General features: G+C 46.6%; 1 long non-coding RNA gene across 1 annotated transcript; it reads right to left on the bottom strand.

Annotated features, from left to right (window-relative positions):
• Positions 1 to 780: 780 nt before the first annotated feature.
• Positions 781 to 10,547, bottom strand: LOC102038521. The gene is made up of 2 exons (XR_265478.2): positions 10,166 to 10,547; positions 781 to 2,413 (listed from the first exon to the last, which is right to left on the bottom strand). It is a non-coding gene; the product is annotated as an uncharacterized LOC102038521 (long non-coding RNA).
• Positions 10,548 to 11,250: the final 703 nt, after the last annotated feature.

The raw sequence follows: 11,250 nt of genomic DNA on the forward strand, positions 1-11,250 counted from the left end.
GGGAATATTTAAGGAAAGTGAATCTGGGAATTTTTAAGTGAGCAGCATAATCCCAAGGGTTAATATTTCCCTAATCAGGGGGACAAAAAATACTGTGTGACCTCAAGCCCCAGCTGCAACCCAGTGATGCTGTCCAGCTTGTGACTTACGTATTTGCAGCAAATTCCTTATCTATAACAGGCATTGAAAGGGAAAAAAAGGGTAAATAAAGCCTATCAGCAGTATGGTATCATTGGCTCTCCCTGCAGACCTTGCTTTACTGATAATTATTAACTCAAAATGAGAGCCATTGCAGAACTCATAGCTAAAATATGATGGTACTTCTCAAATTAAAAATGCTCAGGGAATGCTTCACTCTGCTCAAAGAAATGCCCACAGGGTTTCCTGTGTGTACCAGGACAACTTGGGGTTGTCCCCATTGCTCTTGCTCAAAACCCAGATGGAGAATTGCAGCATGGTCATGGCAAAACCTACTGTTCTCCCTTTAGGTCATCCTGTGAGGTTGTTTTGTTTTGTTTTGTTTTTTTCCTACTGTCTTCCATTTCCCTTTTTCTCACTATTTTCTCTGGCTGGGCCACACACACAAGGTCCAGTTGCTTGCTGGTTCTTGAAAGCAAATGCACTTTAAACCCAGTCCTTTGACATGAGTGCAAACAGCCCTGGAGCATTTCCCACAGTCAGTGAGCTCAGCCCCTCTCCCCATTATAAGCTAAAAAGCTGGCTTTAATGTATATCATAAAAGACATCGTTAAAAACTGTGCTTTAATAAAGAAATACAAATGACAATCTAAAAATGTATTTTATTGGGCTGCTAATAATGACCAGCGGTGAGAGTGGAGGGGGGAGCAATATCATGAGCTCCTGGGAGGGGGTTTGGACACAGCTGTCCCACGTGTCCCAGAAATGTGGCAGAAGACATCTCGAGCTCACTGGGAGCCAGGGGACCTGGCACTGAGCAGCCTGGCACCCCAGACTCAGGTTTTGCACAGCAGCTCCCCAGCTCGGGGCTCACCAGCCCATTGCTCAGCTTGGGAAATAAACAGGCAGGCACTGAGGAGTTCAAGTTTTGTATATTCATGTCAGTAAAACAGAGACTATTCCCTCCCTTGCCCAGTGCCTCCTGCCTGCCCCCTCCCCTCACCCACCCCAGTGCCTGGTGGGGCTTGGCCAGACCCCACTGGAGTAAGTCAGACACACAGGAACCTGATTCACACTGAGTGCCAGGATGTGAATTGGCCTCACAAATAACACTTCCCCTTGAGATTAACAAAACATGTTAATCTTCTTGGTTTGGAAACTCAGATTTTTTTACTTGAACACAGAGCTCCGTCTCTCATCATTAGCAGATGTCCTGCATACGAACTGCATTACCTATAAAGTCTGCTTACTCCAAGCAAATGTTTCTCCATCTCTTCTCTTTTTTTTTTACTTCAATTTGAAGTGAAAGGTACAGTATAGGATTCAAATGCTTTTGCATTACACGGGTTTCTGACCACTTGAAAAACCCCATGGAAAAAACGACTTCACCAACCTGAAACACCGGCTGAATCATTTTGCTGCACTTCTTTCTGCCTGGCTGAACTTTCTTATGATTTCTTTTTTTTTTTCTCTCTCTCTCTTTGCTTTACATGGCACTTTGCTTTTGCTTGTTTAATTTTATTTCTTTATTAAAAAAAATAAATTCATAGCTCCTGTTTCAGCTCTCACTTTGTGTCAGTATTTCTACCCTGTGGATGTGTCGCACAGGCAGGAACATCAGGAAATTGCCCAAAAAGGCAGAACTACAGAGTAGCTCAAAGGAAGAAGCAAACCTGAATGCCACAGCATGGTTTGGTGCTGTCCCAGCTCTTGCCCACACCAAATGCTGGCTCCAGGGCTGCAGGCAGGGAAGTGCAGGCTGCAGAAATAAGAGGTAACTCACAGAAGGGTACAGAAATTGGGCTTTGTCAGCAACAGCTGGCTGGCCTGCTTGCCACGATCTGAATGGCTCCTCTGACTTTTCTTTGGCTCAAAGATTTAACATTAAGGCAAAAATAAGACACAGTGTAGAAGCTCCATCAAATCTTTGGCACAACAGCAACAACAACAACAAAAAATTATTGTACACATGAGCTGAGAGGGTAACATTTCCCAGTTAAGCAAAGGGAAAAGTGCTAAATAAATTGCACGTACGAAAAGGTGGCTGGCTTAACAACAATAAGAAGCATCCCTATCCTTTTGTTTTTCCTTTTCTTTTCCTTTTTTCCTTTCTGTTCCAGAGATTAAGAAAGTTCCTTGGCCAATCGTCATCTCCAATAGGGGTTTCTGCAAAAAAGCTGCTTTCAGTCTTCATCTGGATCGTGCAACCTTTGCCAAGACCAGATGTAACTCTGGCTGGAAGCTCTTCTGAATCCTCCCTTCCTGGTTGTTACTCCTGGAAAGAGAAAGATGCACCATGAGATCAGTGAACACATGGTGTCCCTCGCACGGACCGTCGCTGACGCACGCGGGACCATCCTTGGGGACTGCTGGCCGTGGATCTGCAATTTTCAAGAGTTGGGCTCACAGTGGAACCATCTGTAGGTGCCACAATGGAGGCCAGAGCCTGCACAGAGGAGAGGGAGTGGCAGACAGGAAGAGGAAGGCTTGGGGAAGAAAAACAACACAGTAATTTGGAGTTGGGTCCAACTCCTGCCAAAAAAAAAATAATTAGAAGTGATGGCAAATACCTGCTATTTTCAGTTCAGGAGCTGATCTCAGAAAGCAAAGGAGTGGCAGCTAGATGGGTTTAAGCAGGAGATGGGCTTTCCTTCCACATTTTAGTTGTTGCATTGAGTTTTCTGCAGGCATGGCTGCTCAGCCTGTGGGACTGCAACTTGTCCCATGTGCCTGTGCATCCCCTGTGAGTCACAGCTGTGGCAGATTACTTGGGACATTACACTGGGCTACAGAATATTGTGGCCAGGCCCATAGGAAAATGGTCAACTCCAAACCATGGCAGCTTTAGACAAGGAAATCTCATCTAAACCCCCTTCAGCATTAAAATAAGCCCCACAAATATCCCACAAACAATGGTTAACATAGTTCAAAACAGAAGAAAATCCTCAGGGCCTGAGGATTTCATGAGATCACATCCCCATTGTCCAAACTGCCTTCATCACGTGGGCTCTAAATCCTCTTTTAAATAACTTAGGAATTAGAAACTTGGAAATGAGATCACATTTAGCTAGTGCTACCAGCGTTTCTTGCTTTTTGCCAGTGGATTTAAGAACCTTTCAGGGTGCAGTACAGCTTCTGAAAGTCCTTTGGACACAGTCACCAATTCCCTGAACAGGTCAGCCATATTTCTGTCAGTCTTAACAAGGTCAAACTCCTTAAAGCCTGGCCTGAAAAACTTTCTTCCCCAGTCTGTTTTGTTTCTGTATTGCCTCTCCTTTTCCATCACTGGATATTGTAACATCAGGGTATAAAATACCAGTAACCTACTGGTATTTATTTGATTTATGGCTATCATTAGGGCAGCTGCTGTGAGATCAACGATTACAGCTGATCATCCATGACAGGCTAAGGGACAGAGGAACCTAAATTCCACCTTTCACCCCCTCCTGTCAAGTGCAGACCCAGAGAAGCTCAGGATTGCCTCAGGACCATCAAGGTTTCTCTTGAAAAGAGTATTTCACTAAAAGCACCCAGGTCATCCTCCATGCAATAAATGCTGGTGTCTGCTGGACCCCAGATTCCTGGAGCTGTCTCTGGACAATCCTACCTAGTGCTGCTCAGAGTAGATGTAGGAACTTGCCCTAATTCAAGGCTTTATTTGCGATTTTGAATAAATGAGGTTCAGGTGGGAGAATGACAAACAGCCTTGTGCATTGCCAGTGTTTCTGTTGGGACCCTTCAACAATATGTAACATATATTAATAACCTGTAATAGAAAAGTTGGTTTTTTAATTTATCCCACATTTACCTATGGAAAGAAAATGTAAAAGAAGGGAAGCAATGATTGCTGTCATTAATATTAAAAGACAGCAGAGAGATCAAAAGCATTTGTGGGTTTGGGGAAGCAGGATGGCTTTAGGAAGAGGAGTTTCAGGGCCAGGTCTCTGCTCTGAAGTCTCTGCAACTGGGGAAGATCAGCCATGGGGGGACAAGAGGGAATATGCACAAACCAGGCCAGGGCATTAGTGCTGTACCTTCCAGACACAGGAAATGGAAAGGGGAATGGAGAGATCTCCCTGCACCACAATGGAGATGCTCAGCACACCTCACTGGCACCACTTGATGGGTCCCCAGGCATTGCCCAACGCTTGGCCATGGGTTATGTTTGGTGGGAACAGGCTTTCATTTCCCCCTCCACCCTTTTAACTCAGCCAGGAGCTCTGAAGACAGATTTATGAGCCTGGGTCTGCTTTAAACTAATAACATCAGAACTCCCATGGCTCTTGAATTTGACAACTGGCCCAATGACCTTGGTGAGTTTGCAGCATCCTGGAGCATTTCAATCTCTATAAATCAAAGCACTTCTGGAATTGAGTCAGCCTTTGTTCCAGGGCTTCTCCTGTCTTTTCTACTCACATCTTCCTTTTGCTGCAGATACCCAGTATCTGTGGGGTGGATCTTACCCTATTCATGGCAACACCCTTGCTACCAAGGGGGTGAACCTTCTGCTGGGATCCTGCTCCCACCATGGGTCCCATCCCTGTGCTGTGACGTGGCTGTTCCAATACCCTTTAAAGCAAAGGGGCTTTTCGGGTGCTGTGATGCAACAGGGGAGTCCCACATCACATCCTTTTGTAAGGAAAAGCTTCAGGCCTGCTCTTTGGGGTACTGATGCTCAATGCCCCAGTGGGCTGATGCAGGGTGTGCAGTGCCCTTGGGGATGCCCTTGGGGTACCTGCTCCTGCCTCCCTGTCCAGAGTTGAGTGATCTTGCTCATGAACTCCTCATGGACCTTAGCACCTGTGCCCCACCTGCAATCCTTGTTCTGGGCTGCAGGGACATACAAGACACAAGTGATAAACAAATTAATCTCACTACCCTCTCACTGCCTTGCTTATAACCAGGTCCCTGGGTGGGTAATCCTTCAGCCAGCATGCAGCAGGGATAACTCATGGCTGGGCAGACCCAGGTCCCCTCTGTGCCCCCAGGGATGCTGTCCCGTGGCAGATGGACAGATGGACTGGCGGCTCAGGGCGGGTTGCTGCTCTCCTGTGGTCCAGCTCCTCCCTGGAGCCCGCGGAGCTGGCGGCCACCCCCTCCTCCCCGCACAGGATGGGAAGCCACGAGGAAGAAATGCCATGCAGATCATCAAGGTTTTACTGTGCTGGCTCTGAATGGTTCTGATAATCAATATCAGATGATCAATAACAGCGAGACCCTGCAGCCAGGATCATCCGCACAAACCAGGGGGTGGGAGCTGTGGCTTTATCTCGGGGCTTTGTCAAAATAAATCACGAGTCATGATACAGCATTATCAAAAAAATATGCTCCAAGCAAATGGTTTCAGAGCTGTACAAATCAAGTCTGCCACTACTATTTCTCTTTTATAATATAAACCCTTAACTTGTCCACTCCTGCAGGTAAATATGCCTGCAGAACGCCCTCCTTCCAATTTTTTCAGTGGGAATAAGTGTTACCTACAGCAGGAGCTCTGCTTTTAGCAAAGTAGCAATAAGGGGGCATCAAGGCACGGCACAACATCACAACAACTATTTTATATAATGCAATAATGACATACATAATGTCAGCCCTTTTAGTGCAGCAGGCTGCAGCAAACAGAGAATCTTTTAATTCCATATATGTTTCTATATCATTTAATTATCTGGGAAAAGACATATATATAGCTTATTTTTAATTTTTAATTCCTTGCGTCTGTGCTCATCCACACACACAGGCACAAAAACAAGAAACTAAATTCCAGCTGAAAACTTTTATTGAGCTCCAACAGCTCGCCTGTTATTCATAACCCAGTTTCCTCTCTCACAAAGAGACCTTTCGCATGGTTTTGGTTTTTTTTTTTTTTAATGTGTGTGTGTGTGTTTCTTTTTTTCTTTTTTTTCCTTTTTTTTTTCCCCTTCTGCCTCGCTAACAGCTGCTCGCAGTGTTGTATCCTGAGTGATGATGAGGTTCTGAAAGTGTTTTTTTGGAACAGATGGCCAGGAGAGAGCTGGGGAATGTGCCAGCAGCGAGCTGGGGAATGCGCCAAGTCCTGCAGTGACTGAGTACTCCGGGTTCCAGCTCGCGTGCCTTTCCCCTGCCCTCTGCCCCAAGTGGCGCCAGCAGGACTTCCCAGCTCGCGCTCCGAACATCTGGAGTCTGCGACTGCCAGAAGAGCCGCGACGGGGGGAGGATGAAGCCGAGAGAGAGAGAGAAAAAAATTCCCTCACCCATCCCTCCCTGCTCCAGCTGGGCTCCCATGGCCGCGGCGATGCTGCTGCTGAGCACGGGGGCTAATCCCAAGGGGAAGGGAAAGACAAGGCGCCTTGCCACGGCTGTTTGGGGTTTTGGGTGCTGGGTGCGCTGTGCAGGGTGTTGGTCTGTGGCTGGATCCTGCTCTGTGTGCACTGAGTGTGGTTGTGAATGAAGTTCTGCCCCACAGCTTTGGGGCCAGATCCTGTGGGGCTGGGAAGCTGTGATGCACAGCTCTGCACCCCACAAATTCCAGGGAGAGCCCCCAGCCATGCACCCTACAACCCTATCCTGACCCTGAGCTGCTTTCCTGCAGGGCACCAGAATTCAGCCCTGTGGGGGAAAAGCTGGAAAACAGAGAGAGACTCTGGGAGCAGCAAGCTGGACCCCAAACACCACAGAATCCCTGTGAGGCTTTCCGATAACCCCTGGCCACTGAGGATCATGTGCCATGTAGAAATGGGGTACCTTGGGGGTAAGGAAAACTTGGACTTCCCTTTCTCTTGCTGACTTTCCTTTCTCTGTGCTGCTGGAGAATGCTCCTGGCCGGAGCTGAAGGCAATTCCCCCCCTTTTTCCAGGACATCAGTGCGGCCCCTGCAGGACCTGGGGCTCTGCTGAGGGTGTTGCAACCCAGATCTCCAACGTGGTGCAACTCTTGGGTGCACGGTTAAGGACAAGGCTTAGTCCAGATCATTTATAACCAAGCAAGAGGCAGCTTTAAAGAATGAAAACTATCATCAGAATTCACCACCACCACCCCCCCACAGTCAGCTTTTTTTCTTCTTTTTTAAGAAAAGGCATCTGAAGCCTCCTTTGTTGGTTATAAATGAGATCTCCCATCACCAAACACCCTCAGTCAAGTCTCAATTGCAAGAACTAAAATCACCTTATAACTGTAGTTAGGACAGAAAAGGGGATTTTTTTTTCTAGTCAACTTTGAAAGACTAAAGCCAACTTTTCTAATTAACAAAATGGGAATAGAAAGCGGGGGAGGGGGGGTAAAACCACTCAGTAAATTTCCTATTGCAACAGCAAAATATGAACAACAACCTAGTGTTAGGGACACAGGACAATTTGCCCCCAAAAACAAAGCAAAAGGCAATGCACAATCCAGCAAATGCAACATCTGGAGTCTCTGCCTGCCAAAACAAACTCCAACCAGCTACTTTTTTGTGTGAAAAGATCACGGTGCCACAGCACATTGCAACCAGAGAGCTGAGAGAGTGAGAGAGGCAGACACACAATAAAATGGAGATGACAGGAGATAAGGGTGCTGTGGACCCAACGTGCAGCTCAAGGAGTGGAGATCTGTGCTCAGGATTGCTGGGATTTTTTAAGAGAGAATATGAAAGGAAACTCAAAAAAACAGTAACAAAATAACAACCACCCCAAAGTCGATAATTCAGAGGAACTGCTCAGTGAGTAGTGGTTTCAGAGACCTGATTAAAAACACACAGAGCTCACAAAAACGTGCCGATCTCAACATTAATGAGGGCGCGGCGATTTTGGGCCAAGCCATTGTATCCTCATCCAGCCGCCCATGTGAGACCCCCCAGGAGAGACATCCCTTCTCACCACCTGACACCCAGAGCTCAGATCAGCTGCACAGCCAGCCCGGATCTGTAATTTCCCTCTGACAACAGCCTTTTCCTCCCCTGTGCTCACGATTTGCTTGGCTCAAGGAGAAAGGGAGACGCGCAAGATGAGTCCTCCCAACCCAGGCTCTGCATCCCCACTCCCATCTACTGGGATTTACCAGAGTTACTCAATGGTACCTGCTGGTTTTGGCTTCATCAGCAGCTGGATGTGCTCTTGCCACCCCCTGAGCAAATACTGCTGGAAATAAAACTGTACTTGTCATCCATAAGGGAATCTGTGTGTAGGGCAGCTCTGGGGCTGCCCTAAACTGGCAGCAGAACTATAATTTCCAGCAAGAAAAGCAAGGCAGAGCAGGGATTAAGACCCTGCCTCGGGTACCACGGCTGGCTTGCTTTTCTGAGAGGGCTTTTGGAGAAGGTTTAGGGTGGGTGTCCTGCAAGAACATGGAGAAAAGGCAGATTTTCTCCTGGTGATGCTGTTTCTGTGGGTTGGTGGTGACTGGGAGGTGCCCTGGTAGAGTTCAATTGTTCAGGCACTCTTGGTTGGCTTGGGGCTTTTCTCCACGCATCCACTCTGAAGGGAACCACCGTAAATGGAAGGCTTTTAATTCCTAATTTATTTTTTTAATTAAGGATGGGCCCAGCTCTAACCCTCAGATGTAAAAAATCTGGCTCCTTGTTTCCTGTCATTAAACCTGCATTGGTTTACATATGCCAAGACAATGGGTCTCAGCCCACTGGGCACCCAAAGCCTGCAGAGCAGCCCAGAAATGTGCTGCAGCCCCATGAAGGATGCTCATTCTCTTCCTTCCCTCCACTGTGACTTTGGGAGGGGACCCAAGACCTAACTAGTAATCTACTAAAGCTTCAAAAGGATGCTCATCCTCTTCTTGACACGGAGAGGGGCTCCAAGACCCAACCAGCAACCTGCTGAAGCCCCAGAAATTATGCTTTTCTCCTCCCCCATCCTAACTTGCAGAGGAGACCCAAGAACCAACTCTCAACTTGCCCCAGGGTTGGTAGCACCACTTCAGGGTCCCTGGGCACTACAGAGCCCAGAGTGAACCCCCAATTTGGGGCTGTGCCCTGGAGCTCCCCCACACCTCCCAGTCCCAGGCAGTGCAGTCAGCTGTGGGCATGTGGTGCTGTGTCTCTCTCTGCCTGGCACTGCTGCTCCATGGGCATAAATACAGCCCCTGACAGCCAGAGGAAGCAACAGGGAGTGTGCTATTGTGTTTATTTATAAACTGAGTTGCTGCAGGGTGATTTGTTGGGCTAAAGAGGAGGAAAAGTGAGGAAACCTGCCCGAATCAGAGGCAGATCTTAACAACACCGGGGAAGGAGCCCGCTCCCCAGCTTAGCTGCCCATTCATCCATTAAAATCCTGCTGATTTATTATCCTGCCTGACAAGCAAGCTCAGAGAGCAGGGGGAAGTTCAATTCAAGTTTACAAAACTCTTTTTGTCATAAAAGCCTGAACAAAGACATCAATCACTCCTTTAATTCACCCATGTCACTCTCTGAGAGGAAAACTGGCAGAACGCTCTGCTTCTTCCTCCCGCCGCTTGACGATGATTTCACCTAATTGGTTCAGTGTTAAGTAACCTAAAGGAATGCAAGGCATAATTAGATTTAACGTTGTTTCCTCAAGATACCCACATGTCCTTCGGGTCATACATCTTACTAATGTGTTTATACATATATTGTCTCCATTAGCTACCTTTTTTTTTGTTGTCGGGTGATTTTTCTCAGAGATAAGTGTGAGATTAAACAAAACAGAAAACACAGGAGGGTGACAGCGTGTTACAGGCTCCCAAAGGCGACTCAAGGTTGGTTTGGTTTAACAAGTAACAGTCCCAAGATGACTCTTAATGGGATCAGCTCGTGTTGAAACACACGATGGGTGACTAACGAGGGGAAGAGCCTGGCGCGGAGGACGGGGAGGAGAGAAAAGCTTTTGATTAGGGAGGAATGTGGTTATTACAAGATCAGATGGATGGAGGAGAAAAACAGAGAGAGAGAAAGGCGAGGGATAAAAAATATCAGGCAAATTTCACAAGGTTCAGAAAAGAAGGAAACCACTTTGGATTTTTTTTTTTTTTTGGCTTTTTTTTCCCCTCCCTTTTGTAACTTTCACCATTTTTTAGGGGGTGAGTTGGGAGAGAGGCTGTAACATACCTTCCTTTTTTTAGATCTTCCTTCTGCTTGTAAGGTCCTAGTGCACTGCTCCACGCATTCAGAGAAGCTCATGTTACTGTGGTCAGCGCTGTAATCCAGGTCTGCTAGTCTGGCCAGGGAAAGGATATAGTTACAGGCTATTCTCAAGATGGCCAGTTTGGACAACTTTTGACCATAAGAATAGCAGGGAACCTAGAAAGGGCAACAGGGAAAAAGAAATAATTAAAAATTAGGCCAGATAAACAAAATATCTCGCTTGAAGCATGACAAAACAACTCTGAGTTATTTTCTTAGCAGTTTTAACATAAATAGAAACTCTAGTGATAAAATGCCATATGGTCCCAACAGGTTTTTAAGAAGAACTCCCCTGCTGATCTCCACGGGGATGAAAGCAGCACGAAGCCTCTTGATTTCAGCAGGGCAGTTCTGCTTAAAATGTGATGGCAGGATACGGCCCAGGACATCTGCCTGCTGCTCAGTTCACTTCTTGGAGGCCCTGTTTCTTAGAAACCTGCATCCCCATGCCCCCCAGTAACTTGTCTTGAGTAATTTACTCCCCACAATCTGCTCCCATGTCATCACAGGTCTTGCAGAATAAGGCAATAAGAAGGTACAAGCAGCTATATTACAACCTGGTATTTTTGTGCTCAAACATCATCAATTGTGACTTTTAGCCCATGCAAAAACATGATGTGGTTGAGTAGCAGGACCTTGAGCAGGCAATAATTTCTACCTGTTCTAATTTCTAACACTCCATCATGGTACCTCACCCCACAAAATAGACCAAAACAGAGCCTGTTTCAGGGAGCTGGGTGTATCTTATGCAATTTATTTCTTCACCCTTAAAGATTTCTACTGTAAGGTGAGACATCTGAACAATTTAAACTAAACTGAATGTGTCTCAATAACTGAGCAGTATTTGGTTCTTGCTGCAGAAGGGTGAGTTGCTTTTCAATCATGATCTAGAAAAACACTACATCTACACTTGATTTTAGGCATAAAACTTTAATATGTCCAGCTTAAAGAGAGGTCTTCTGAATTCAACAGGTTTGGGCGCCCCATTTTCTAGTTTGCAAAATTGCTGA

Source organism: Geospiza fortis, unplaced genomic scaffold (assembly GCF_000277835.1).
Source record: "Geospiza fortis unplaced genomic scaffold, GeoFor_1.0 scaffold125, whole genome shotgun sequence".
In the NCBI taxonomy this organism is placed as follows: Eukaryota; Metazoa; Chordata; class Aves; order Passeriformes; family Thraupidae; genus Geospiza; species Geospiza fortis.